Genomic DNA, 26,508 nt, shown 5'->3' with positions numbered 1-26,508 from the left:
TTTTTTAAAAACTAGGCTGACTGATTCTAAATAAGCCCTGAGGATTTATCTGGTTCAATTTCAGCTCTGTGTGTGTGTGTGTGTGTGTGTGTGTGTGTGTGTGTGTGTGTGTGCGTGTGGCTTATCTTTGTCCTTAGCCTTAAGTCCAGCAAAAGTCATTTAAAATACCTACTACCTTGACAATTACATGTTTAACATACATTAACATGCATTGAATGTAGTGCAGTACTCCGTAATCCGTTTCTTCTTGAGTTGCTGTCGGTGAGAAGTGTGGGATGAGAGTGTAATCAACAGGAAGGCAACACTGATTGAAGTGTCAGGGATAACATGGTTTAAGCCAGATTACAGAGATCACCACCATTTGCCCCATACCTTCAGTATTCCATTTTTGGTGGAAGGTGTTTGTGAGGAATAAATAATATGCGGAGTATTTGTAAATACGATGGGATACATAAAACCTTGGATTGTGAGTAACTTGTTCCTTGAGTGTTCCGCAAAATGAACAAACTTTTTTTTTTAATTTTTATTTATTTGTTTGTTTTGAGAGAGAGAGAGAGAGAGAGCGAGGGAGGGGCAGAGAGAGGGAGTGAGAGAATCCCAAGCAGGCTCCCCACTGTCAGCGTGGAGCCCAGTGTGGGGCTGAAACTCACGAACTGTGAGATCATGACCTGAGCCGAAACCGAGAGTCGGACGCGTAACCAACTGACCCATCCAGGTGCCCCGATGAACAAACATTTCTAATAAATTTTAATTCGATACACGAGCGGTGTCTTGCAATACAAGTGGTAGGTGATGCCGAATGTCACTTGATCACAGCTGAGCCAATGGTTCTTGAAATTCACTTTGATATACAAGAGCTTTGGATTACAAGCTTGTTTCTGGAATGAATTATGCTCACAAACCAAGGTTTTACTATACTTTATGCCAGAATTAACTATCAGTTAGCTGCTGGGATAGGGTAAAAACAGAATGAATACATAAAATCAATATGTTACCTTAAAATTAAAATATCTAATATTTTCAATTCCTATTCATGTCAAACTCCTTAGTAAAATTCCGATAATTATGTTTAATTTCCTTTCCCTTTTTTCTGCCCATATTCTGGGAACTGTCCTATTAATAATGAAATGGGAGATAGTAGAAAGATAAGAGAATCAAAAGGTTGCTTATTCTTTCCTTAATTCTTTCCTTTGATTAATCAAGGAGTCATTAATAATATTTGAAGAATATAATATAATGTCATTAACAACAAAATATTAGAAATATGTGTAGCAAACCAATATATGCAAAAGTTTCTTCATTAGGAAAGAGTTTAGACTTCACACTTAAGATTAAAGTTCGCTGAATTTAAATTATAGTACAAAAAGAGATTAATTCCATTAATATTTTTGCAGAAATTTCCAGGGCTTAAACATAGTGTGGCAGTTTTCATCTATGCCATTAGGTCCTTCCTCCACATACGATACTGTCCCTTTCTCCCTGGCGTCCCCCGTTCCCCAACTGTGCTCCTGCAAAATGATTCTTTTCCTCCCCACTCCACCCCAAATCATCAATGTGAATTAGCCATAGTGAATTTCACAAATAATCAAGCTACGGGCTGGGATCCATTATGGAACAATGCAAAATATTGGCAATTGTCCTAGGGTATTTCTCCTTGGCTGTGTAGAGGTCTCTGGTGATGTGGGGAAATGTTGTCGAACTCTGAAGACAATTCCTCGTCAATATAACTTGTTTGTTTTTAAAATTTTAATTCTTTTCTGCATCTAAATTTAAGGAACATTAACTTAATTCAACTTAATATTTATTAACGGCGACCTTAAAAGCAGCGAGGATGCTCCGTTAAAAAAAATATACCTTGAATTAATTTATTTTTAAAAAATTGTTTATAACGTAGAGGGTGCCTAGGTGGCTCAGTTGGTTAAGCGTCCGACTTCGGCTCAGGTCATGATCTTGTGGTTTGTGAGTTCAAGCCCTGCGTCGGGCTCTGTTGCTGACAGCTGGGGACCTAGGGCCTGCTTTGTGGATTCTGTCTCCCTCTCTCTTTGCCCCTCCCCTGCTCGTACTCTGTCTCTCTCTTTCTTTAAAAAATAAATAAAGCATTAAAAAAATTTTTTTTAAATTATGATAGATTTCAAACACACACACAACATGATAGGAGTTAGTGTAAAGAATACATATATACCTGTCACACGTCTTTATTAAGCCTTAATGTTATATTACTTACTGCAGATATATTTTTCAGTTATATAAAACATTAAGATGAACACTGGGTGTTGTACATAAGTGATGAATCACTGAATTCTACACCTGAAAGTAATAATACACTCTATGTTAACTAACGGGAATTTAAATAAAAACTTGAGAAAGAAAAAAAAAAGATACAGTTGAGCCCCCTTATAAACTCCTCCTTAATCTTATTTCTTTTCCTTCCTAAACTATTATCATGAATTCAGGATTTATCATTTCCCTGCATATTTTTGTACTTCTACTATAGTATAATAATAAAACATATGATACTATTTAGCATAGTATAGTATTGTTTTCAAAAGTTTAAATGTTTTATTAGTGGTATAATACTCTACTTATTCTTCTGCAAACTGGTTTTTTTGTTCGACATTATGTTGTTAAGAATTATTCATGTTGATGGATATAGCTTTAGTTCATTCAGCATTAAATGCTTGTCTATTGTTGCATTGAATGAATGTACATTATTTTATTTATCCATTCTCCTGTTGACAGACATTTGGATCATTTCCAATTTGTTTGTTATACAAATAATGCAGAACTGATTATGCCTGCTGGTTCACATGCATGAGTTTTCCTAGGGCAGAGGTTCTCAAAGTGTGGTCCGTGGGCACCCTGGGCTCCATGTTACCTTTTTCAGGGGGTCTTCAAGGTTGAAACCATTTTCATAATAATACAGAGATGTTATTTGCCTTTTTGACTGTGTGGATGTGTGCACTGGTGGGGGAAAAGCGATGATTGGTCAAACCATTGAAACCTTAGCACGAATCAAAATAATGGCACACACAGCTATTTTCTTCTTCACTCCCATGCCCTTGCAGAAAGAAGCCATTCATTTAAGAATGTCTTTAGTGAAGGACTTAGTAAGTGCTTAATAAAATGATTTTAACATTTAAGAAAATTTTGGTTACATTTCAACTCTTGAGTACACGTCTTCTTAAATTTACGTGTGGCACAATGGGGAGTGTACAGGAAGCGCTTCTGTGAGATACAGTTTAAGTTGCAAACTGAACTAGCTACATTTTCATGGAACACCATTTTTACTTGAAAGAATGATGGGAAGATAAACTATTGGGAATCTAGTAGACATTTCCTCAAAAATGAATGAAGCAATCCTTTTACTTCAAGGAAAACAACTGGCCGTGTTTGTTTTCAATGATACAATTTTAGTTTGCAAGCAACAATTAGGATTTTGGAAAATTTGTGACAATGAGCTTAACATTTCCTACTAGTTAAAGACTTAGGAGATTGGTGATCATGTTAACAAAGAACATTATTTTTTGATGTTGTGTAATGAAGTATGACCACATTTGGAAGATCTGTGTAACTCGGCACACCAGTATTTTCCAAACGATCAACCCACGATGTTGCAAAATTATTCATGGATAAATGATTTATTCTAAGTGCAAGGCTAAAATTTCTATGCGTATTTCAACCAAAACAATGTAATTGTATGGACCGTGCAGAAGAAAATCTGAGAATCCAGCTATGCTAAGCCAGATACTAAAGAGATTTGCAGAAATCTGACTAATATTTTCTGGTTTTGGAAAATATAGTTAATAGGTATGTTATTGGAGAATTAATAAATATTGAAAGTTTTATCATTTATATTTTCTAAACATTTATAGATATAACACATACATAAAAGCTCTTGGGCCCTTCGACAATTTTAAGAATGTAAAGGGGTTCTGAGGTAAACAAAAATTTGGGCACTACTATTTATTTTAGGGCATAGCCATAAGTGGGATTTCTGGGTCATGGGTGTGGATATCCTCAAAGGTGGATAAGAATTTACATTCTCACCAGTAGAATATGAGAGCCCCGTTTTCCCACATCCTCCCCAGAATTTTGTTTGTCAGACTAAAATGTCTGCCAATCTGAGGTATGTGAGATGATATCAATGTTATTTTTATTTTGTATCCCTCTGACGACTAGTGAGTTTGACATGATTATACACATTTATCGGCCTTTTGGTTTTCTTCTCTGTGAATTACCTATTCATATCCTTTGTTCAGTTTCCATTCCTAACATCCCATTAAATTGTCTTTTTCTTTAATTTGTTTTCTTAACGAATTTTTAGGAGTCCTTTATATTTGTTAGTTTCTCATCATCTGTCAGTTATATGTTGCAAATGTTTTCTCTCACACTGTGGCTTGTCTTTTAATTTCGCTCATCATGTCATGGTTTTGTTGAACAGAAGTTTTAATTTTAATACAATTGGGTATGTCAGTTTTTTGATTCATTCTTTTGGTTTTGTATTAAAATTTTTTTTTTAATGTTTTTATGTTTGAGAGAGAGACACACAGAGTACGAGTGGGGGAGGGACAGAGAGAGAGAGAGGGAAACACAGAATCCAAAGCAGGCTCCAGGCTCTGAACTGTCAGCACAGAGCCGGACCTGAGACTTGAACTCATGAACCATGAGATCACAACTTGAGCCGAAGTTGGACGCTTAACTGACTGAGCCACCAAAGTGCCCCTGGTTTTGTATTTTTTATGTTGTCTAAGAAATTCTTCTCTACCCCGAGCCCATGCATGTCTCCATGTAATAAATGACTTTGATATATATATTTTTTGATGGTGAACAAATCAATGAATTGTCTGCTATTGAGCCATCTTTGAATTCTTGGAATTCAATCTAACTGGACATGATACTTTAAAAATTATTAATAATTATTTTATATGCTGCTGAAATTTATTTTTGGATATTTTATTTGGGATTTTGCCACCCATGCTTATTGAAGTGATTAATTTATAACTTTCATTTTTATGGTGACTTACCAGTTTGGTATTCTGATCTTACCAACTTTATAAAAAATGTTTGATAATTTGCTCTCCTTTTCTGTTTTCAGTATCTGCTTGGATGATAAAGCTATTGTTGTTTCCTTGTTCTTTGAAAGTTTGAATAAATTCACTTGTAAAATATTCTGGCTCTAGTGTCTTTATTTGAGGGACTTTTGATTACCAATTCAATTTCTCCAGTTATTATTTGTTTATTCATCTTTTTTGTTCCCTCTTGGGCCAGTTTTAGAAATTTATATTTTTCTAAAATATGTTTCTTTTAAGTTTTCAAATTCATTACATAATATTCATAGCATTCTTTTATGATGTTTAACTTCTACTGTATATTTTTGTGTACCTTTTTATTGCTTTCTTCTTTTATTTTTGATCAGGTTTGCTAAAACTCTCCCTACTTATTAGTTTTCTTTAAAAGAATCTCCTTTCAATTTTATTCTTTCTATTATTGCTTTGTTTCTGTTTCTTTATGACAATCTTATTATTTTCTTCTTATTATTTTCTTTAGGCTTACTTTTCAGTTATTCTAGATTCTTGAATTGAACATTTATTTTACTCTTTCAGTTTTCTAGTAAATGGATTTAATGCTATAAATTTATCTCTGAAGAGTGATTTAGCTTCATCCACATGTTTTGATATGTAGCAATTTCTTGTTAACTCAGGCTTTATTTGATAAATTCACTTTAAGATATCTAAACATATACATTTGTTATGTTTTTGCTACTTTGCAACATTGCTTTCAAATTTAATGAACCACAATCAGAAGAGATGGTATGAATGATATTTGTTCTTTAAAATCCTGGTATCATGCCAATATTTGGAAACGTTCTATGTTTTCATGATAGATGATATAGTCTTTCTGTGGTGTGGGGTTCTCTCTGTACCTAGTTAAGCAAGCTAGTTAATTTTGTTTTTCCAAGCTGCTGTTTTCCAACTAGTACTAATTTCCCTCGATGATCCTAAATTTACCGGTTTTTTCATTTAAGTTTGCCAATTTCTGCTTTATATATTTTAAAGCTACGATGAATACTAATTTCATGTTTGTTATCTTCATGTTGAATTGTGTCTTTTATTATTATATACTGTATTTATTTTTATTAATTCTTTTCAAACTTTAAATATATTTGTCCGATATTAATATTGTTACATCAACTTTATTTGTCTAGTATTTAAAGGCTATATCTTTTTCTAGCCCTTCATCTTCATTCTCCTGCGTGTTTTTTTTCCTAGATGTTTCTCTTCTGAGCAGCATATGGCTTGATTAAAAAATCAGTATGATAACCTCTTAGTTGATGAACTTAATTAATTTACAATTATGATTACTTGTATATTTGAACTTAGTTCTACTATCTTGTGTATTCTGTTCACTGTTTTTTTCTTTATTTCTCCTTTCCCTTCCCTGCCTTTTGTTGCAATGACACAGTTTTTAATATTCTGTTCAGATGATTTGGAAGCTGCAAACTGCATTGATAGTGTTTAGAGGTTACTTTTAATCTTAAAGGTTCTTACTTATCCACATTTTAAGAAAACCAAAGTCTGTAGTTATTCAGTATTTCCTTCTTCCAATGACAGTGAGTCTTAGCATAGGTACCTACTGGGTTGTCGTTGACTGTTATCGTAATTTTGAGTTATTATTTGCTGTTTTTATAGCCAATATTTAATCGGATTATTAACTTTTTAAAAAAGTTCTACATTTGTCTCAAATTCTGCATGTTCTTTGTTCACTTTTTTTTCCTGCTAAATTCCTTTTTTTAAAAAACACCAGTTCCTTGAGTGATACATTCCTAGTCTTTATATGGCTTCAAGTGTCTTTATGTTGTCTTTACTCTTAAATGATAATTTGGATGAATATCAATTTTTTGGTTGTCACTTTTCTTTCCGTATGTCAAAGATATTATTCTACTGCTGTTGCCATCTACTTTTAGAAAGAAATCTGATTTATTTCTTTAGTTAAGTGGTAACTATCTCCAGTAACTCAGTTTGACAATTTTGGACACTGAAAGAGGTTGGATTTGCAGGGTGAGCCCCACTGGGGCCCACGGTTTCCTCTTCGGCATCATGTCTGTGTCAACTTACTGATGGATCTTTTTGTGCAGTGCTGAGATCGATTGGTACAGGAATGTTCGAGACTCAAAATATTTGTCATGAATATCCATGATATTTTTTCAAAAGAAACTTCTAAAAATATTTAAAACATTGCACACATATGAATTAGATGCATTTCTCTATTCGTAATAAGAAAAAATAGGCTCTTGAACAAGTTATGAAGAGATCCCTTTGCAAGCAGAGTTGTGTTACAGGTAAAATGCTGAAGCAGGACTTTGAGGCACTGACTTCTAATTCTGGGTTCTACTTGCATGACAGTGGGCATGTTGCTGAGTCAATCAATCAATCAATCAATCATTCTTTCTCTCTTCAGTTGGAGAGTGAAAGCGTTGGACCAGATTAGTGGTTTTCCAACTGTGTTCTGTGGAGTCAACTTGGAGGTCTTTGAAATGGTTGGAGCCACGCACGTGAGCTCTGGGCCTTCCGTTCTTGCCTGGACTGTTCTTTTCTTTTTCACTAGTGTCTCGTCATGGTGTTTTGTGTAAGGTTTCTTCTAAAGAAAGCATTCTGGTAGCTACAATAATCAAGCCACTAAACTATGTAATCTGAAAAGCCATTTCTAGCTCTGAGGCAGTTTTCATACAGATACATAAGGATGACCACTCACTTGTCTCACATGTTTTCAATTACTGCTTGCTTTGTTAAAGTTGAATTCCAGTTTTAAACCTTTACTCACCTCAGGGTTTCCGGGCATCATAAAGCAATTTTTGTGTCATCTCTTCTCGAGCTCCATGTGCTTCTGGAAAGCCTTCAAGATAGTTTAGAGCCAAAGTCACAGCCCTTACTTCTTTGTTCCTGTCTTCACACAGGACGAAGGATACCTTCCTTACTCCTTCTGCAGTAAGTTCTTCCACCTAAGGAGCTTGAATCGCTGCCCCCTTTTTCCTATATCCGATGTGGAGGCCCTGACATATGAACTCAGGGAAATCATGATTATTCTCCCTCCCGCCAGTCTTCTCTGCACCTTCTTCTTAGGACAGTTTCAGCTGGATGACTAAATTACAGATCCGAGGGGATTTACTTCCATTGTGATTTGCAGAGTTTTAGCACCAAATGGAATGAAATGTCTCTGGGCTGCAGTTCTAGGGTTTCACACATTTCTACTGACGGCTATTTTATATATACATTTTTAAAAAAGGATTAAACTTTTTAAAAGCATGTTTAGCATAATAATAGTTTTTGAATGTAATTTTTTTTTTTTTTATACCAAGAGAGAAGATCTTTCTTCTACGCCAAATGATCTTGATTTGGTGTGAGGTCCCGGCACTACACTGGCACCTTCCATTTGTAGAATCCACTTGAAAGTTGCTGCTGTTTGGAGAACCCAGTTGAATGAGAGGTCGTGGTAAAACATCGGAGACTCTTAAGTACGGAGAACCAACTGAGGGTTGCTGGCAGGGGGATGGGCTACATGGGTAATGAGCATCAAGGAAGACACTCGTTGGGATGAGCATTGGGCGTTATACATGGGGGATAAATCACTGGAATCTATTCCTGAAATCGTGATTGCACTATATGCCGACTAACTTGGATGTGAACTAAAAGGTAAATCAATTAATTACTTCACAAAATGAGAGGTCATGGTGTCATTCAAGAGGTGCTAGAGAGCTTTCCTTGCTTGCGTGAATATTTAAAATGAAACCTTTCACTACTTGTAAAAATTCAGCAAGTGTTGATACCAAGGTTTTGTTGTTCGTAAACCCTAGGTTGTATACATACACAGGGTCCATGGATATTATAAATATTTTTCATCGAGTGGATTAGTGTTTGTAGACTGATCCTTGAAAATTCTGAATAGCAAAGTTTCATGCGCAACTAACTTTTGTCTGAACAGGTAATACGTATTGGAGTGGCCATGCATTTTTCATGAGTTTCCATTTCTCTTGTTTCTTTTATGGTTGCTCGTACTAGTCGAGTTCTTAACTTTTCTGGGTTAATTCTTTCCTTCCGTGATAATTGAATATGTTCCAATTTGCTCTTTTTTGTGGGTTTATAGTGTCCCTTCTAATGGGATATATTGGATTTAGACATTTTTTAAAAATTTACTCCGGTGTCGTATTCCAATGGTGAGATGAACTATCTATCATGTCAGCTTCAAGATTTCACTGCAGTCCGTTGGGAATGCAAGGCAATAAAAAGGTACAGTTTCTTAACTGTAATCAAGGAACATTCCACATGTTGTTTGCAGGAGCATGGGATTGTAGGAGAAAAACAAGCAAGCGGATCCTGTCAATTTAGTCTAATCACACCTTCCTGTCAGTGTTACCATTGTGGTCTAGCCTACATACAGAGCTTGTGTTTCTGTTGGGGTCTCTATTCTGGGAACTCTTTCTTTCTTTTTTGTTTTTTTAAACTGTTTAATTTTTGGAACTAGTATTGAGGGAGCAGCGGGTGGTAAAAATGTATATTTTGCTTGGTGGTTTTTACATGGAAAAGGAAAGAATAACATCATATTTTGGAATATAATTTAAACTTAAATTTCAGTTTAAATCTGAGTTAATGACCCTTCCCCTAAGATTGTGTTTATAATTCTTAATAGCACAAGTACTATTCAAAAACTGGGATAGAGTCAGTTCTTTAATATCTGTGTAAACACTGATATTATCATCCCTTTCAAACAGCTAATCAATGAATGGAAAACAATTTTAATATTATCCAGATCAGAACCCAAGTTTAGCAATACCCCAAATATGATATAAAATACCTTCTACCCATAGGTATTTTGAGGAACACTCACACCCCTCGTGTGATTTTAGAGGCAGCCATGGCCTCGTTTGGCATGACTATGGGGAAACAGTTCCCCTCTAGCCTTTTGGGAAGGCAATTAGTCAATATACCTCTAAACCCGTAAGGTTTATCATAAGGCATTTACAAAATTTATGTTCAAGAATCTCAGTATAAAGCCACTTAAAATAGCAATAAATTAAAGGAGAAAAAAACCACTCTGTATGGACTGAATGTTTACGTCCTCCCCAAATTCATAGGTTGAATTCCTAACTCCCACGGTGATGGTGTTAGGAGATGGAACGTTTGGGAAGTGATTAGGTCATGAGAGTGGGGGCCTTATGAATGGGATTAGTGCTTTATAAAAGAGACCCCAGAATGCTCTTTCCCTCTCTTCCATGTGAGGACACAATGAAAAAGAAAGCCATCTGCAACACCGAAGAAGGCTGTCTCCACAACCCCTCCCCCGCAAACTGTGAGAAATACATTTCTATTGTTTAAAAGCTACCCAGTCTGTGGCATTCTGTCAGGGTAGCCCAGGTTAATAAAGACACCTTCCAAAAGCTCCGTAAATATGAGAACGGTTACATAAATTCAGATAGATTTGTATATTGGAATAATATGCCGCCATGAAAACCTTATACCCGTATAGCATTAATTAAAAATAGTGGAAGCCGAGGTTGTACAGAGAATGTGGTTCCTGTTTTATGCTCGAAACAACGCCAGGCCCACATACGTGCATTGAAAGAAGATAGTTCCTTAGGGTAGTGGGGTTTATTGAAGAAAATGTCCGGAACATGTCCCGTGAGGAGCAGTGTAGCGTAATGGTAAAGAGCAGGGAATAGGAAGTCCCATTGCCTGGCTTCAGGTTCAGGTCAACCATTCATTATCAGCAAGGCCTTGGACAAATAATTGAACATTGTGTGCCTCAGTTTCCTTGCCTGTAAGATGGGAATAATGGTAGCCTTACGTTATGAGCTTCGTTGTAGGATTAAATGAGTTATTGGTACTGAAGGAGTTATACCTGTTTGGTAGAGAGGGAGTGCTGCATAAATTCTCTTCCTCTCATTTCTGCACTGAGTGCTGAGTGTCCACTGATAATCGGAAAGCAAGGCCTCAGCCATAGAAGACTCATAATCTGGAGGGGGATACAAATATCCCCCCAATAATCCAATAGGTCGATAACTAAAAAGTATGATAAGTACCATAAAGAAAAGTAGTGTTTTTAGACAGAATAATGGGGGGAGAACCCAGTTAAACTGGAAGGTCTACAAGTGTCTCCAGATGGAAGTGACATTCAGTAAGAGAGATGAGCCATGGTTGTGCTGGGAGCAGAGAGGAACAGCATGTATATGAAGTTCTGAGTCACACACGTGAAGGCGGGGAGCCGGCTGAGGCAGAGGATGAGGGCCAGGCTGCTGGAGTCTGGTGAGTGCCGTGGCCAGCGATGCAGGGAAGGTGGAAGGGTGGGCCTGGCCTGATCAGAGGTGCCTGGCGGCATTTATCCCCCGTGGACAAGCAGTCCTTGGAAGAATCTAAACAAGGGAAGGACGTGACCCGGTTTCCTGTTGAAAAACACTCTGATTGTGGAGTGAGTACAGAGTTGGAGGTGAGGGAGAGTGAACGTAGGGTCATTTGGGGGCCTCTGGAGCAGGTCAGGCAGGAGACAGAGGTGAGGGGGGTGAGGTGGACTGGGATGCTGGCAATGGTCGAGCAAGAAGAGAACAGACACCAGACATTTTGGAGGAAGAAGCAATTTAGGCTTGGAGATGTGGGATTAGGCACAAGAAAGGGTCTATGTTGACTTCCAGAATGATCTCCTGAGTAGTTGGGTAGCTGGACGCCCCTTTGGAGGGACCAACGGGAAGAGGGCAGTGGGTTAAGAGGCAACGACTTTTCCTTGCACTTTTCTATGTTGTACATATTTTATCTCAAAAACAAGTTAGGACAGCATTTAGTTTAGAATCATTTAGCCATAGGACAACTTAAAACTATTTGCTGACAAAAGTACAGAAAAGGAACAGAGCAGGAAAAAGAAAATGCAGCAAGGAAATAGGTGTCAAAGAATGCATGCAATTTGCTGGGACTGTGCTTTTTGGTGTTCATGAATAGACTACTTTTTGAAGAAGAAAATCAGATCACATAATACAGGCTGATGAGTAACGTGTTTTTGATTCACTATAAAATGTATCTTGAGCATTGTCTCAAGTCACCAGATATGCTTGCAGACGTATTTTAATAGCTGCATAGTATCTAGTTGTGTGGGTGTGAACTATTTTATTTCATTCATTGTTAGTCACTTATGTTATTTTCCGTTTTTCTCTGTTATAATGAGGTAGGTAGCCATGATCATTACTGCAGCTCTCTCTCTGCATCCATCATAATTACTTAAGGTGAGTTATTAGAAATGGAATTATTCTTTCAAAAGTTTTTAGTCTTCCTGAGTTCTTTCACATGATATTAGCATCAAGTGTCCTGCATATATGTATGTATATAAATATATTTATGTATATATACGTGTATATATATGTATAATTTATATATGTATATATATTTATGTTATATATATATATTTATGTTATATATATATATATATATATAACTTTGCCCATATATATATATATATAACTTTGCCCTGATACCTCTTTGCATATTCTGAACTTTTTTGGAGGACGTTTTGCTTTATGTTACCTCCTCCCTTGCCCTTCTCTCACTCTGTCTTTCCCGATCTTTACCCAGCCAGTTTTTAGCTCATTGGAGAGTTTAATGCATTTAAACTTATCGGTATATGCAGTGTATTTGGTTTGTATGTTATTTTGTGCTTCCTTTGCTGCTTTCTTTGATTTTTATGTTTTAGATGTAAACTATGTTTTCATTTCTTGGAAAGTTTGGCAACGTTTGTATCTTTCTAGTTCATGCTGAGCACCTAGTCATAGCGGGCACTCAGCAAACACTTTGGAAAAACAAACAGATTCTACTTATGGTTCTACTAGGTTTTGGTGTTTCCGTTGCTGTTTTCAGGAGCATTGTGGGACATGTTTCTGTAAGTGTTCTAGGCTAAGGTGAACGGTCCCCCTTGGCTTGTCTCCTCCCTTCCAAGAGAAGGGGCACAGCAGTACCCTTTTCTCTTCTTGCCTCTATTTGCCTTTGTTCCATTTATTTTGTTACATTCTAAGCATTAAGATTCCCTTTGTTCCTATTCTCTTTATTGTACACAGAAGCTTATTTTATTTGTACTCAATTTTTTAAATGTTTGTTTATTTTTGAGAGAGAGAGAGAGAGAGAGAGAGAGCGAGAGAGAGCGAGCAGGGGAGGGGAAGAGAGAGAAAATTCCAAGCAGGCTCTGCACTGCCTGACACGGGACTCGAACCCACAAACCGCGAGATCGTGACCTGAGCTGAAATCAAGAGTCGGACGCTTAACTGACTGAGCCACCCAGGTGCCCCTTCTTTGTACTCTGTGGGGCGCAAAAAGACTTTTCTAAAAATTTTCAGGATCCTGCAGTAGATCATTTTCAAAGAGCTCTCTTCCACTGAGCGTCTTGAGGGTGGATCCTGCTTATTGCTGTTTTCCTGTCATTACTCATCCTTGAATCGTGTCCAGACCCAGTTTTTGTCCACAGACAGGAGCCTTAGATGTGCTTGGTCTCTTCCCTGCCTTCGTGTGTGATATTGAATCTTCTTTTCAGAGTCACAGCTAAAGAGATGGTTGTCGGTCTCTCGGTCTGAGGTTTGGTGCCCGGCAGGGTTCTGTCCAGAGCACGTCTGCTCTAGCAAGGGGGATTTTTCTCCTCTCCTCTACTCCTGAGGATTAGGATGTAGACCTATTATTCCTTTGGGGCCGCCGTTCAGTCCACTCGCTACACACAGGTTTTGAAGAGATTGGATGTAGACCAATTAATTCTGCATACCTAAACCCCACAAGTGACTTTTTTTTTATTGAGCACATATTACAGCAATTCCAAGGCTTGAGTGTTCATGAGAATGCAGACAAAGGTTGTACATAGATCAACCCCTATTTTTTTTTTTTTTTTTAGTCAGGGTTTAAAGTCAGCAAGTATAAGGTCCCCTTACTGTGATGGTGAGTGACTGGGCTGTCATTGTTTTTCTACCCTCCTTTTCAGCAGGGTACCCAGCCCAAAGGCACGCTGCAGAAGAGCCTGGGAACACGTAACTCTAGTGTCCAGTCCTTGAGTGAGAGTTTGTGGCGACTGGCTAGAGGAGACGGAATTGAGGAGTGTTGGTCGTGGAGAAAAGCAGGTGCTTCTCTCTTCTTAGAGGAGAATCTAGAACCACAAGGGGTGTGCCAGACCTCTTTGGGCTTCTCGGGACGTAGAAAAGATGAAGAGATGATGGCAAGGTGATCAAAGAGGAAAGAGGTCTTAAATATCAGAAATGATTCAGTCTGCCGTCAAGGATAGCTGGGGAGGGAAGTCAGCAAATCAGGAATATTCCGTATTCCCTGCTGCGCCCCCCCCCCTCGCCCTCAGGAGGCAGGAAATAGGTGATGATCAAGCAGAATAACTTGCATTTTAAAGTACCTTTCTCTAAGGACTTCAAAGTAATTGTTGATTTTAAAAAGCATTCATCTTGCAGAGTTAGCTCCTGTTTCATTTTTAACTTGCGAGACCTCAGCTCACAAATGCCAGGGTTACACAGGAAATTAATTTGAAGGTCTCCAGGCTCACATGGGACCATTTTTCACCATCGCATCACCTGATCTATCTCGGCAACATTGACCTCTGGCCCCCCGGGTTCCTGGAAAGGGGGGCAGTGCTGAAGGTTACCTCCAGGAATCAGGAGCTGCTGGAAGGAAGACCTCACACACGGAGACCAGAGAAGGCTCATTTTTCTTAATGTTCACACAAGCCACCTTGGCTTCCTTGATTGCTATTACAAGAAGAAAAAGGCGAGGGGGAGGGACGAACCCTACTTAGGTTGTTCCTATGTGCCAGGCGTTGCATAGTTACCCTTCTCAAGTGACAAAACTATTACTGCTGCTGTTTTGATAGAAACAGGGGAAAAAAGGTTTCTGAGAGTTTCGGTCACGTGACTGAGGTCCCTGAGAGGCTCTGAAATGGCTTTGATCCCGTGTAGGTGAAGCTCTTGCTCCTCTCTGTGCGGGATCTGCCCGGCCTCCTTTTCCCCCTTAGCCTGTTTCACTGTCCCTTTGCCGGCATTGCTGCAGCCACACGGGTGGCTTTTCGGTTTGTTGAACACACCAGACCAGTTCTGGTCTTAGTTCCTCTGCTGTCCTTTCGGGAATGTTTTCCCTCGAATCTTGGCCTCCATGGCTTTTCCTCATTTTTCAGCTTTCAGTGCAATAGCATTTATTCAGCAGACCCTTCTCTGACGCCCCCCCCCCCCCCTGCCATTGAAGCTGCCACTCCATCCGGTTTTCTTCATGTCGGGTGTCCTGTCCACCCCACTGGAATGAAAGCACCATGAGGGCAGGGTTCTTTTTTCTTTTCTTTTCTTTTTTTTAAATATGAAAGTTCTTGTCAAATTGGTTTCCATACAACACCCAGGGCTCATCCCCACAGGTGCCCTCCTCAATACCCATCCGCCACCCTCCCCTCCCTCCCACCCCCCATCAACCCTCAGTTTGTTCTCAGTTTTTAAGAGTCTCTTATGCTTTGGCTCATGAGGGCAGGGTTCTTAATCAGCTCCCCCATCCACTGGCCTGGCATGTAGTAAGTCTTCAGAATACACGCATCGAATGAATGAATATGCTAACTTCCTAGTGACATTGGCTAGACATTTTGGCACCGTTTTCCTCCATGGTCCACGTGGGCCAACCTTAAGGCTAATTGTGATGCCGTTTCCTTTGGACCTGAGAAATTATCTCCAACATAGTCTGTGTATCATGTACATGTCCAAAACCAAAGCAGAGGAAGTATCAGTATCTACACTAAATTGTAAAAAAACAAAAACAAACAAACAAAAAAACTAGATTGAGCGATGTAAATAACCAATCCTCGATTTCTGGAAAAATCCAGACAATCTCCCTGTCTGCAGGTAGGCTGAAGAAACCACACAGATGATGGGAGATGTATTTTATGTAATGGAGGCGTGTAAGAGAATAATCTCTTGTCTTCAGTTGACTAAGTAGCCCAATAGCAGTCGATTGTGGAACCCAGGAATTAATATTAAGAGTTGGAAGCCATTCACAACTCTCAGTACAGTAGTGAGGGAAAGGTCCCAAACTGAACCCGTTATTTTTCCTCTGAAAATGTTTCTCCTCCAGGATTCCCAGTCTTAGTGATGGCACCCAACTACTTTGTTACCCAAGCCATACGCTGAGTGGAGAGGGGTCATGCTTAACTTCTTATCCCTTTAAAACCCAAAGCAAGAAGTCCTGTGGAGGCCCCTTCTCTGCTTATCTTTTCAGTTCTGTCTCTTGTTAGCAACTGCATTACCTCCTTCCACTTGCTAACCCCCGGGTCACGCTAAACATGAAAATTCCATAGCGCATCACATTATCTAAAAGTTAAATAATGTGCTCAGTTAAATAACTCTGCTCAGACTCCGCTTAGAATGTCTCCTCATTTTGTCCACCCCCTCGACACCCACTGCATTTCCATTACTCAAGTCAAGTGTCCTCTTCCCATTCATATTCTTTTCTGTTTCTTTCTACCAGTAGAATTAGCCCCTCCTATCTGGGAGCCCGGTATACCTTTTGCACACTTAATTCATCTTTCTTTGTGGTGCCTGACATAGCACCTTTTCGAAAGTACTCCATGCCTGCTTAATGAATGAAGATTAAGATCCATAGGCAGTGGGGGCAGTTGGGTTGCTTCCTTCTGCACCAAAATCTCTAGTGTTGTGAGGAATTTCACACTACATCCCCTAAGTCTGTCTGGTTGAAAAGTAGGAGAGCCTAGGATTTAGAAATTCACAACGAATGCTCTACAAAGCGTGTCAGGGATAATCTTTACATGAATAATTGATAGTTGACTGTAGTGTCATCAATTAGTAATGGAGGTCAGTCTTATTTCATTAGAATGTAACTTCCTGGAGGTACAGCTTTTGTTCATGTAGGTCCTAATTTCTTAAAAGTACAGTGTCAAAAATAGTGTGGGCGCTCAAAAAGTTGGAGATCAATTAATCAAGTATATCAGGTTCCAGAGTGACCAAAGGAGAGGCTGATATTCAGGAGACCCATTTGTTCTCATTAATAAAACAATCTTATCCATATTAATAAAACGATCTTATCCATGTTAAAGTAACAGAAGGTGGAGGATAGGAAAAGGATCTATTAGTGTGGTCCAGCTGGGGACCTCTGAGATCATTCCTTCCTTCCCGGAGCTCATGAATAATAAAATAAATCGGTGTGACACCAGGGAATAAGCTGTAAAGTGTCACAAAATGCCAGGAACAAAATCCATCCAAAGTGCTCTTTTTCTTCCTGAGGAAAAACCTAAAAGAACTTTTCTGATTACCTGACAGTCCATTTAATCCCCAGGAAACATTCCTTTGTTATAGTTTCAAGGAGAATTACTTGAAATAATCCTTTGTACAATGTGCCTGGTTCTATTTTAGTTTTAAGTCGTGTCCCTTTTCTTTTTGAATTTGTTAAAAAAAAAAAGACATCTAATCAATGCCCAAGTGGAAGTGGTGTGGCCAAGTCGGAGTTTCTTTTTCTCCAGGATGAAGTTACCTTTTGTGTAGAGGCCTTTTAAAAAGAGACTTAAAAGACTCTAGGAGCTGAGAAAGAATAATAAAAAAAAAATCCTGAATGTTATAATTAAACTGGACAGACTTAACCATCTCTCTTGAGTATTATTGGAGAGGAGCATGCTTTTGGACCAGCCCCACTTATGGATGTTCACAGTGACCCAGATTTTAGGGGACTTGGACATTTCTTGGCTAAGTACCCAGGAGGATTCATCTGTAGCATTTGGTCAAGGGGAAGACACAGCACTGGCAGTAGATAGGCCAACTGGTCAACTGTGTATCACTTGAAAAGTGGGATGAAAAAGGATAGGGAAAGGAAGAAAAGGAGTCCAATATCCTGTGTGTCTTTGAGACTTTCCCATATTTTGGTTTGGAAATACATCAAAGCAATAAGAATAAAAAGGAAAAAAAAATCAGAGGGATTTTAATTTAGAAAATAAGGTACTATGTAGGTCCATGCACATGGATTCTGTCTAAGAGAGAAAGGTAAACCACTTTGGGTGAACTTCTGGTGGTGACCCCCCCCCCCCCCCCCCCGCCCCCTGCCATTGTAAGGTCATCAGCCAGGAATTATTCTGTGTTTTTCTTATCTTCCTCAGTCTCCTCCTTCCTCTTTCCACTCTCCAACGTGGGGAAGAAGATTGGGGTAGGGGACAAGTGTAATTCCTGATGAAGTTCTAACATTTCCCAAACTCATTCCACCCAATGGCTCAATCCAAGTTCAAAATGCAAAATGAATTAACAGTTAACATGGATGCAATAATTCAGTTCACTGCACAGGTACTTTGTTTTTTGTCTTTCAAAAATGTATTGCTTTTTTCTTTCTCTAGAGGCAGTTTCTTTTTGATCTTTAAATAGTAACTTAAGGTTAAACCACAGAATAATGTTTTTAAGAATGAAAACTGTTCTGATAATTTTAGGGTAGCTGGTTGGGAGAAAGATTCATGAAAAATTCAGGTGGAAACTTTTCTTCACTCTTTTGTTTAGAGGTCTTCAAGTTTTTCTTAGAGCTCTTTTTTTCCTTTTCTTTTATCTTAGAGGAAAAATGGTAGATTCCATGACTGCGTTTTAAAACAAATGCTTAGTTAAAAATAATATCCAATTTGGCCTTAACTAGTGCATAGCAGAAATAACAAAAGGCAGTTAATGTGGTAGGAACTAAATGCCCATGTCAAGTTGCCAGCGCATTATCTTTGTGTCTTTTACAAGGAGGACTTCACTTGCTGAAATGGCTCTTGACAAAGTTAAGTGGGCCCAGATATTGTTTGGGAAATTGCCCTTATTTTGTGTGCTTCTTGTTCCAGTAATGGAACCCATGAGCAGTAGATAATTGTAGCGGCCTCATCTATCAAATAATATTAGAAGTCAACAGCTATAATCTGAGCCACTTGCTTTACACAGCTTTTCTCTATATTTTCTGTTCAAATTGTCAGTTGTTACCTGTAAGTGTCCCCATTCCCTGTGGTTGATGGAAGCAAAAAGATTTAAGTAAATCAGGAGGTGAGTTGTGTGTGGGCTTGGGCCCAGGCTCCACAGCCAGCTTACCACAGCAGATGATAACAGCTCCCTGAATAGGGAAAAATCATGGTTCTTTGTACTGCATTATATGTTACTATGACTGGTGCAGAGGCTGGGAGAAAGGGTGTTTTTTAGAGATAGTCTGGGCTGTTAAAAACTGAGTTTAAGAGGGTCAGAATGAAACCTCTCATTACAGGAGGGTAAATGCACATAGCGTTTCAGCATTCTGACCTACTTTTGTTCATTTCTTAGACCCCTTCGCTAAAAGCAAAGTTGCCTAAAAAGAGAATTGTGCAAGCTTGGTGGTAGGTACGTGGGTATTTATTATACTTTTCCAAAAGCTCATTTGTAGGCATAAAATATTTCATAATCAAAAGGACAATGTTTTGTGGGCATAGTCATTATAACCATGTTTGGGTTCTTTATTTATCAAAGAAAAATCAGAAAAATACAAAAGCAATAGAGTAAAAACATGAATGCACTTCATCCAATGGTTGACATTTTTTAATGAATATAAACATATATATATGTTTATATATGTATATATATGTTTATATGCATTAAAAATATATGTGTATATATATATGTTTACATATATACAACTGTCTATATGTATGAATTACAGGATCACATTGTATCTGCTTGCAGTAGCCTGTGGTTTTCCCACTTAATATATTGTAAGCATATTTCTATGTTCATAAATATTCATTTGCTATACTATATTTGTTGGTTGCCTTATATTCGATGATTGTTCTATTATTATATTCTATGCAGTATCTATTATTAGATACTTAGGATATTTTCAGATTCTCACTATTGTAAACAGTGCTTCGAAGAATATCCTTGCATCTAAGACCTTATCTACACCTATGACAACTTCTTTAAGTGAAATTATTAGAAGGGTATTGAATAGTTAAACAGTTTGCATGAAAAAGGGCAAAATACTTGCTATTATTTTAAGCAGTACATGAACGATCCTGCCTTGCTTTTTCTCCTCAATGTCAACTAGGCACAGATGCTTCATAGATGTTTATAGTCGTGGAGACATGTTCTATGGAGGCGGGGGTGGGGTCTGCATGTCCTAGAGCATCTGTGGATAACGGTGATCAGGGACAGCTCCAGTAAGGAGAAACTTCAAACACATCCATGATGGGGGTCCTAACAAAGGAATGGGGGCACTCATGGTTGGGGACCGATACGGTCAAAGACATAAGGTGGCATGAAAGCCCAGAAATAAGCAGACTGACAAATGCAGCTGTCTGGGTAGGTGGCCCCTGATGTTTTTGCCACCAGCCTCTCCTTTCTCTGAACCCCCTACAGAATGTAAGTTTATATCGTCTACTTTAACAGGGCACAATCATCTCCTCACATTGTTCTGTCACTGAATATTTGCTATCATTGCTCTCCCAATGGGATTGTAAAGTATTTGGGGGCAAGGAACAACACCAGCCCCTCAGAGGCCCCAGCTGCTGTGAACAGAGAAAGTAATGAGCAGAGATCTGGAAACCTGTTCCATGGTCTGAACTGCCCCTTTCTGTCCTTGAATACCAATAGTTCTGCTTGTTTCATTTTTCCCTCTTATGCATGATTTTTTTTCAGAGAGAGAGCTGGGATTATTAAACATACCCCTCCCTCCCAACACGCACACTTTTTCTTTTTCCTAACAAACTTTTTTTTCAACCATTCCAAATGATCAAACTTGTGATTTCAGTTTTCTATTTTTAGTGGTATTATTATTTTGGGGCATTTCCTTGACCATCGTTTTCTCAACCTGAGTATTTTGTCACCCAGTCACTAAGTGTTGCACACCAGGTTTGTCATTATAACCCATGGGTGCTGAGAAAACAGGAAGGGAAAATCAGCATCTTTAGGTAGCCTTTATCTAGTGGGGTGGTAGAAAATAATTTACTCTCCAGGGCTATCCTTCTATAGCTTCTCGCACTGAGCTGCACCAAATGAAGCACAAAGTCAGGTTAAAAAAGCCACTGATGGTTTTCAGTGGAGCTCAATGAAAAGATACTTGCTTCAATAGAAGTTTCTGTGTTGGGGACTCTGGCCCAGCAGCAGCTGTGTTTTTCAGCCTTTGATTGCTACAGAATCACCTTTCTGGCTAACGGAGAGGCTGTGTTTCTATTTCCATTACTAAATAACAGCACAGGGCCAGGGCCATGAGCGCTTTCCTACCCAGAGCCAATATTTCAGCCCCGATGTCCTGAGGCAGTCATTTACATTCCTAACATGTAATAATTTTTCGTATACGGTATTTCAACAAAATGTTTATATAGTTCAACAGTTGTTCATGGCACAAATGAAGGGAAAAAAGGTGATAATTTATAGAACTGTGTGATGAAGAATTGCCAGTTGCCATTAGAAATGTGCCATGTAATTAACACCAATCCTTTGCAAACTCTTCTAAAAAATCAAAGAGTACAGAACACTCCTAAAATCATTTTATGAGGCCAGCATTATCTTCATATCACAACCAAACAAGACCTACTAGAAAAGAAAACTACAGGCCATATCCTTGATTAATATAGATGCAAAGATTCTCAATAAAATAGTGCAAAATAAATTCAGTAGCACATTTAAAGGATCGTTCATCATGATCAAATGGGATTTATATCTGGAACGCAAGGATGCTTCAAAATACGCAAATAAATCAATGCAATACATCAAATTAATAGAATGAAAGAAAATGAAAATAGAATGAAAGAAAATTAATAGAATGATCATCTCAACAGATACAGAGAAAGCATTTGACAAAATTCAACATCCATTTGTGATAAAAACTCCTAGCAAAGAAGGAACATATGTGAATATAATAAAGGCCGTATATGACAAGCCCCCAGCTAACATCATACTCAGTGGTGAAGGGTTGAAAGCTTTTTCTCTAAGATCAGGAACAAGACAAAGATGACGGCTCTCACTATTCCTTTTAAGTATGGTACTGGAAGTCCTAGCTAGAATAATCAGGCCAGAAAACAAAAACAAAAACAAAAATGTCAGAATTGGAAAGAAAGAAGTGAAATTGTCTCTATTTGTAGATGACATGATTTTATATCTAGAAAATCCTGAAGACTCAACCAAAAAACTTTTAGATCTAATCAAGGAATTCAGTAAGGTTGCAGGATACAGAGTCAATGTATAAAATCAGTAGTATTTCTACGCAGTAGCAAGAACTTTTTTGAAAAAGAAATAAAGATATCTATCCCATTTACAATAGCATCAAAAACAATAAATTATTTAAGGAATAACCAAGGAAGTAAAAGAGCTTTACTCTGAACATCACAAGACCTTGATGAAAGAAATTGAAGCCACATATAAATGGAAAGGTATCCCATGTTCATGGATTAGAAGAATTAACATTGTTGAAATGTCAATGTTATCAAAAGCCATCTATAGATTCAATGCAATCTCTGTTAAAATTACAATGGCACTTTTTTTTACATAAGTGGAAAACAATCTTAAAACTTATATGGAAGCACAAAGACCCCAAATAGTCAAAAATAAATCCCAAGAAAGAAGAACAAAGCCAGAGGCATCACAATTCCTGATTTCAAGCTATACTATAAAGCTATAGTCATCAAAACAGTATAGCACTGGCATAAAGACAGACAAGTAGACCAATGGGACAGAAATTGATAGCCCAGAAATAAACCCAAGCATATATGATCAACTAATATTTGACAAGAGAGCCAAGAATACTCAATGGAGAAAAGACAGTCTCTTCAATAAATGGTGCTGGGATAGTTGGATATTCATGTTCAAAAGTATGAAACTGGACTCCTATCTTACACCACTCACAAAAATTAATTCAGATTGAAGACGTAAATGTAAGACCTGAAACCATGGAAGTCCTAGAAGAAAACAGAGGAACAAAGCTTCCTGACATGGGTCTTGGTGATGATTTCTTGGTTATGACACCTAACACACAGGCGACAAAACAAAAAATAAGCAAGTGGGACTGCACTAGTCTAAATAGCTTATGTACAGCCAAAGAAACCATTAACAAAGTGAAAAGACAATGGAATGGGAAAAATATTTGCAAATCATATAGCTAATAAGGAGTTAATACAAAAATGTGTGAATAGCTTATACAGCTTGATAGCAAAACTCCAAATAACTCAATTAAAAAATGAGCAAAGGGCCTGACTAGACATTTTTCCAAAGAAGATATGCAAAAGGCCAATAAATACATGAAAGGATGCTCAACATCACTAGTTATGAGGGAAATGCAAATTAAAAACTAGTCATGCCTGTTAAAATGGCCATCATCAGAGAGATAAGAGATGACATATGCTACTATGGAAAAAGTATGGAGGATCCTCAAAAAATTAAAAATAGAACTACTATATGATCCAGAAATTCCACCTCTGGGTATTTATCTGAAGGAAATGAAAATACTAACTTGAAAAGATATGTGCACCCTCATGTTCATGGCAGCATTATTTACAATGGCCAAGGCGTGGAAACGATTAAGTGTCCAGTGATAGATGAATGTATAAAGAAATTGTGGTATGTGTGTGTGTGTGTGTGTGTGTGTGTATTAATGGGTGTGTGTACATCCAATGAAATATTATTCAGCCATAAATAAGGAAATTCTACCATTTGTGACATGTATGGACCTTGCAGGCATGTTATGTTAAGTGAAATAAGTCAGACAGAGAAAGACAAATACTGTAAGATCTCACTTATATGTGGAATCTAAACAAAACAAAACAAAACAAAACCCAAAACAAATAACTCATCCCCCCAAAGCCATACTCATAGAGAAAGAGATCAGCCTTGTGGTTATCAGAGGTAGAGGGTCGGGAAGTAGGAATTGGAGGCAGGTGGTCAAAAGGTACAAACTTGTAGTTATAAATAAGTCTTAGGGATGTAATGTATACCATGATGAGTAGGTTACACTGTTATATGACATGTAGGACAATTTGAGAGTAAATCCTAAGAGTTCTGATCACAAGGAGAAAATTCTTTTTTTTTTAATTTTTTAAAAAAATTATTTATTTCTGAGAGAGAGACAGAGACAAAGCATGGGGGAGGAGTGGTGGAGAGAGAGGGAGAAAGAGAATCCGAGGCAGGCTCCAGGCTCTGAGCTGTCAGCACGGAGCATGACTTGGGACTTGAACCCACAAACCATGAGACCATGACTTGAGCCAAAGTCTGATGCCCAACCGACTGAACCACCCAGGCGCCCCGAAAATTCTTTTTTTTTTCTTCTTCCTTTTCTTTTTATTGTATCTATATGAGATCATGGATGTTGGCTGCAGCTATTGTGGTACTCGTTTCACAATCTGAGTAAATCAAATCATCATGCTGTCCCGCTTAAAATTATACAGTGAGGTGTGTCAATTATTTCTCAATAAAACTGGTAAAAGAAGAGGCGTGCCATGTGACTCTTCCCCAATGCATGCTGCCTAAAAAGCAACAATAAGCAACATCGGCAACAACAACAACAACAACAACAACAACAACAACAACAACAAAAGAAGCAGTAGAAATTTAAAATGGTGCAGCCGTGTTGAAAGTTGTGGCAATACTAGCAGATAATAGAATGTGCTCCTGAGATGCTGAGCTGTGGGTGGCTGACCCGGGATTTTGAAGCGATCCTCTGATACTTGAAATCATTTCAAGGTTAAATGGAAACCGTGAGCTCGGATTATCTGAATCCTCCTGCACCTGGATAACGTATAAAGAGGGAGCGAGAAACATAACCTGTGCGAGTGTCGCTGTTAGTGCGCCGTTCTCCAGGACGTATTTCCATTGCTAGAGAGCAGCCTGACCATTCACTTCTTTAAGTTAGCTGCTCTGAATCTCAACATCATCATTTTTGTACTAAGCGGGGATTATGAAGGACTGACCTTGTTTTGAAATGTTTATGTTAATTTACCAGTCTTTAGAACATTTAGTGTATGGACAAAGTCCTACATATCCTGAAAATAAAGATGGGAACACTCTATTCAGAGACTACTCCAACGTCTGCTATTATATTCTCACAACAACACTGCTAGGTGCTTGTAATTAATCTCATTTTACAGATGAATAAACAGAGGCCCGGAGAGGTGAAATGAAAAAGCTAATAAGTGGTAAAGGTGTGAATCAGACACAGGTCGATCTGATCTCCAAGCCAGCGTGCTCAGTCACTCGGCTCTCCCAAATACTTTATACTAGAACCCCTTTCGTGTTTCTGACACAGAAACTTCTCTGACCTGGAGGGCTTAAAAATGACTGTGTTGATTACAAGATAACAATATTTCATTCCACTCGATTTCATTTCTTTAAAGGAGAAAAAAATCATCCATTTGCAGCTGATTGCTTTGCCCTTTTGTGCATCTATTTTGTGTGTGAAGGTTTATAGCAATGTATTGACTTTCTTCATTATCTAAATTTTATGCACCTAATGATACTTGTTAGTGTGCTTAGTGACCTTCTTTAAAATTTTTGCAATAAGAACGCACCCCAAACAACTCATGTGAGTAGCTTTTAGTTGGTAAAATGCTTTCAGTGACCAAGCTAAAGCCATATATACTCATTTGTGTGAATGCTATTCTTGCAATTACTGTTGGACTGACGGTTTCTCTGAGGTATTTGAAGGATGCAACTTGTTCAAGTTTAATGCCATCTATTATGAACTCTGCTGCATGCTGTTAATAGCTGGAAGGCATTGATTTTGTTTTCTGCTCTCTTATCTCAAGCCCATACATTTTGCTTGCATTATTGACTGTTCTGATCATTTCATGCACCACCTCTTTAGAAGATATATGAATCAATGTCAGCCATGAAACTTAAGTTGTTTATTAGGCTGCCACGTAGGTTTACACCTTCGTGAAAATCATCTAATGTGGTCGGTGTCAGACGTTTCAAACAATTGTTGACCAGGTCTGATGAAAGAGGACAGCCTTGGAACATGTCACCCCTGGAGGAGGAAAGTTCACTCAATTATTTATTTGGGTCACATGTTATACTTGACTGGATGCACTTTTTAATGATGTTAATTAACTTCTTCAGGGTGTTAAATTAGTTTAGAACTGCTATGATTATAGCATGACATAAATTGGACTCTCTATTCGAAGAGATGCATTTGAGTTTTACAAACCGAAAGGATATTTTGTACCGAGTTAGTGCAAATGGAGCTGCATTGCTTACATTCAAGCCTACTTGATAGACGACCCGCACCGACTTCAGATCAATTTCACACTTAAATCACAGAGTCAAAAAAACAAGTTCAGGAGCCTGAAAGCCTGTCCATCATTTTATACAATTACTGAGTTCTTTAGCCAGCACCCAAAGAGCATCAAATTGCACCTCTAATCCAATAAAAAGTGTTTTCCATAATTAAGGCAATTATGAAATGCCCTACAAAATCCATTCTTAGGGTTCAGCTTCTAAGTGCTTCCTGTGCATACAGCAAATTTTGGATTAGTATAGCCTAGATTTTCTTCCCT

The 26,508-nt window shown here is 38.2% G+C and overlaps 1 long non-coding RNA gene across 6 annotated transcripts in view; it reads left to right on the top strand.

Annotated features, from left to right (window-relative positions):
• Nucleotides 1–26,508, top strand: part of LOC132667786 (uncharacterized) — a 149,460-nt gene that overhangs the window by 30,906 nt on the left and 92,046 nt on the right. For 3 of the 6 annotated variants that reach the window (XR_009605359.3, XR_009605361.3, XR_009605360.3), the window contains exon 2: nt 8,357–8,690. This is a non-coding gene — a long non-coding RNA (uncharacterized LOC132667786). The remainder of the gene's footprint in view (nt 1–8,356; nt 8,691–26,508) is intronic. The other 3 variants (XR_014137738.1, XR_014137736.1, XR_014137737.1) reach the window with 1 other exon arrangement.

The sequence above is a fragment of the Panthera onca genome, chromosome B2, assembly GCF_046562875.1.
Source record: "Panthera onca isolate mPanOnc1 chromosome B2, mPanOnc1 haplotype 2, whole genome shotgun sequence".
In the NCBI taxonomy this organism is placed as follows: Eukaryota; Metazoa; Chordata; class Mammalia; order Carnivora; family Felidae; genus Panthera; species Panthera onca.
Note: the sequence above shows the minus strand (reverse complement) of the source record. Positions and strands in the feature narration are given on the sequence as shown.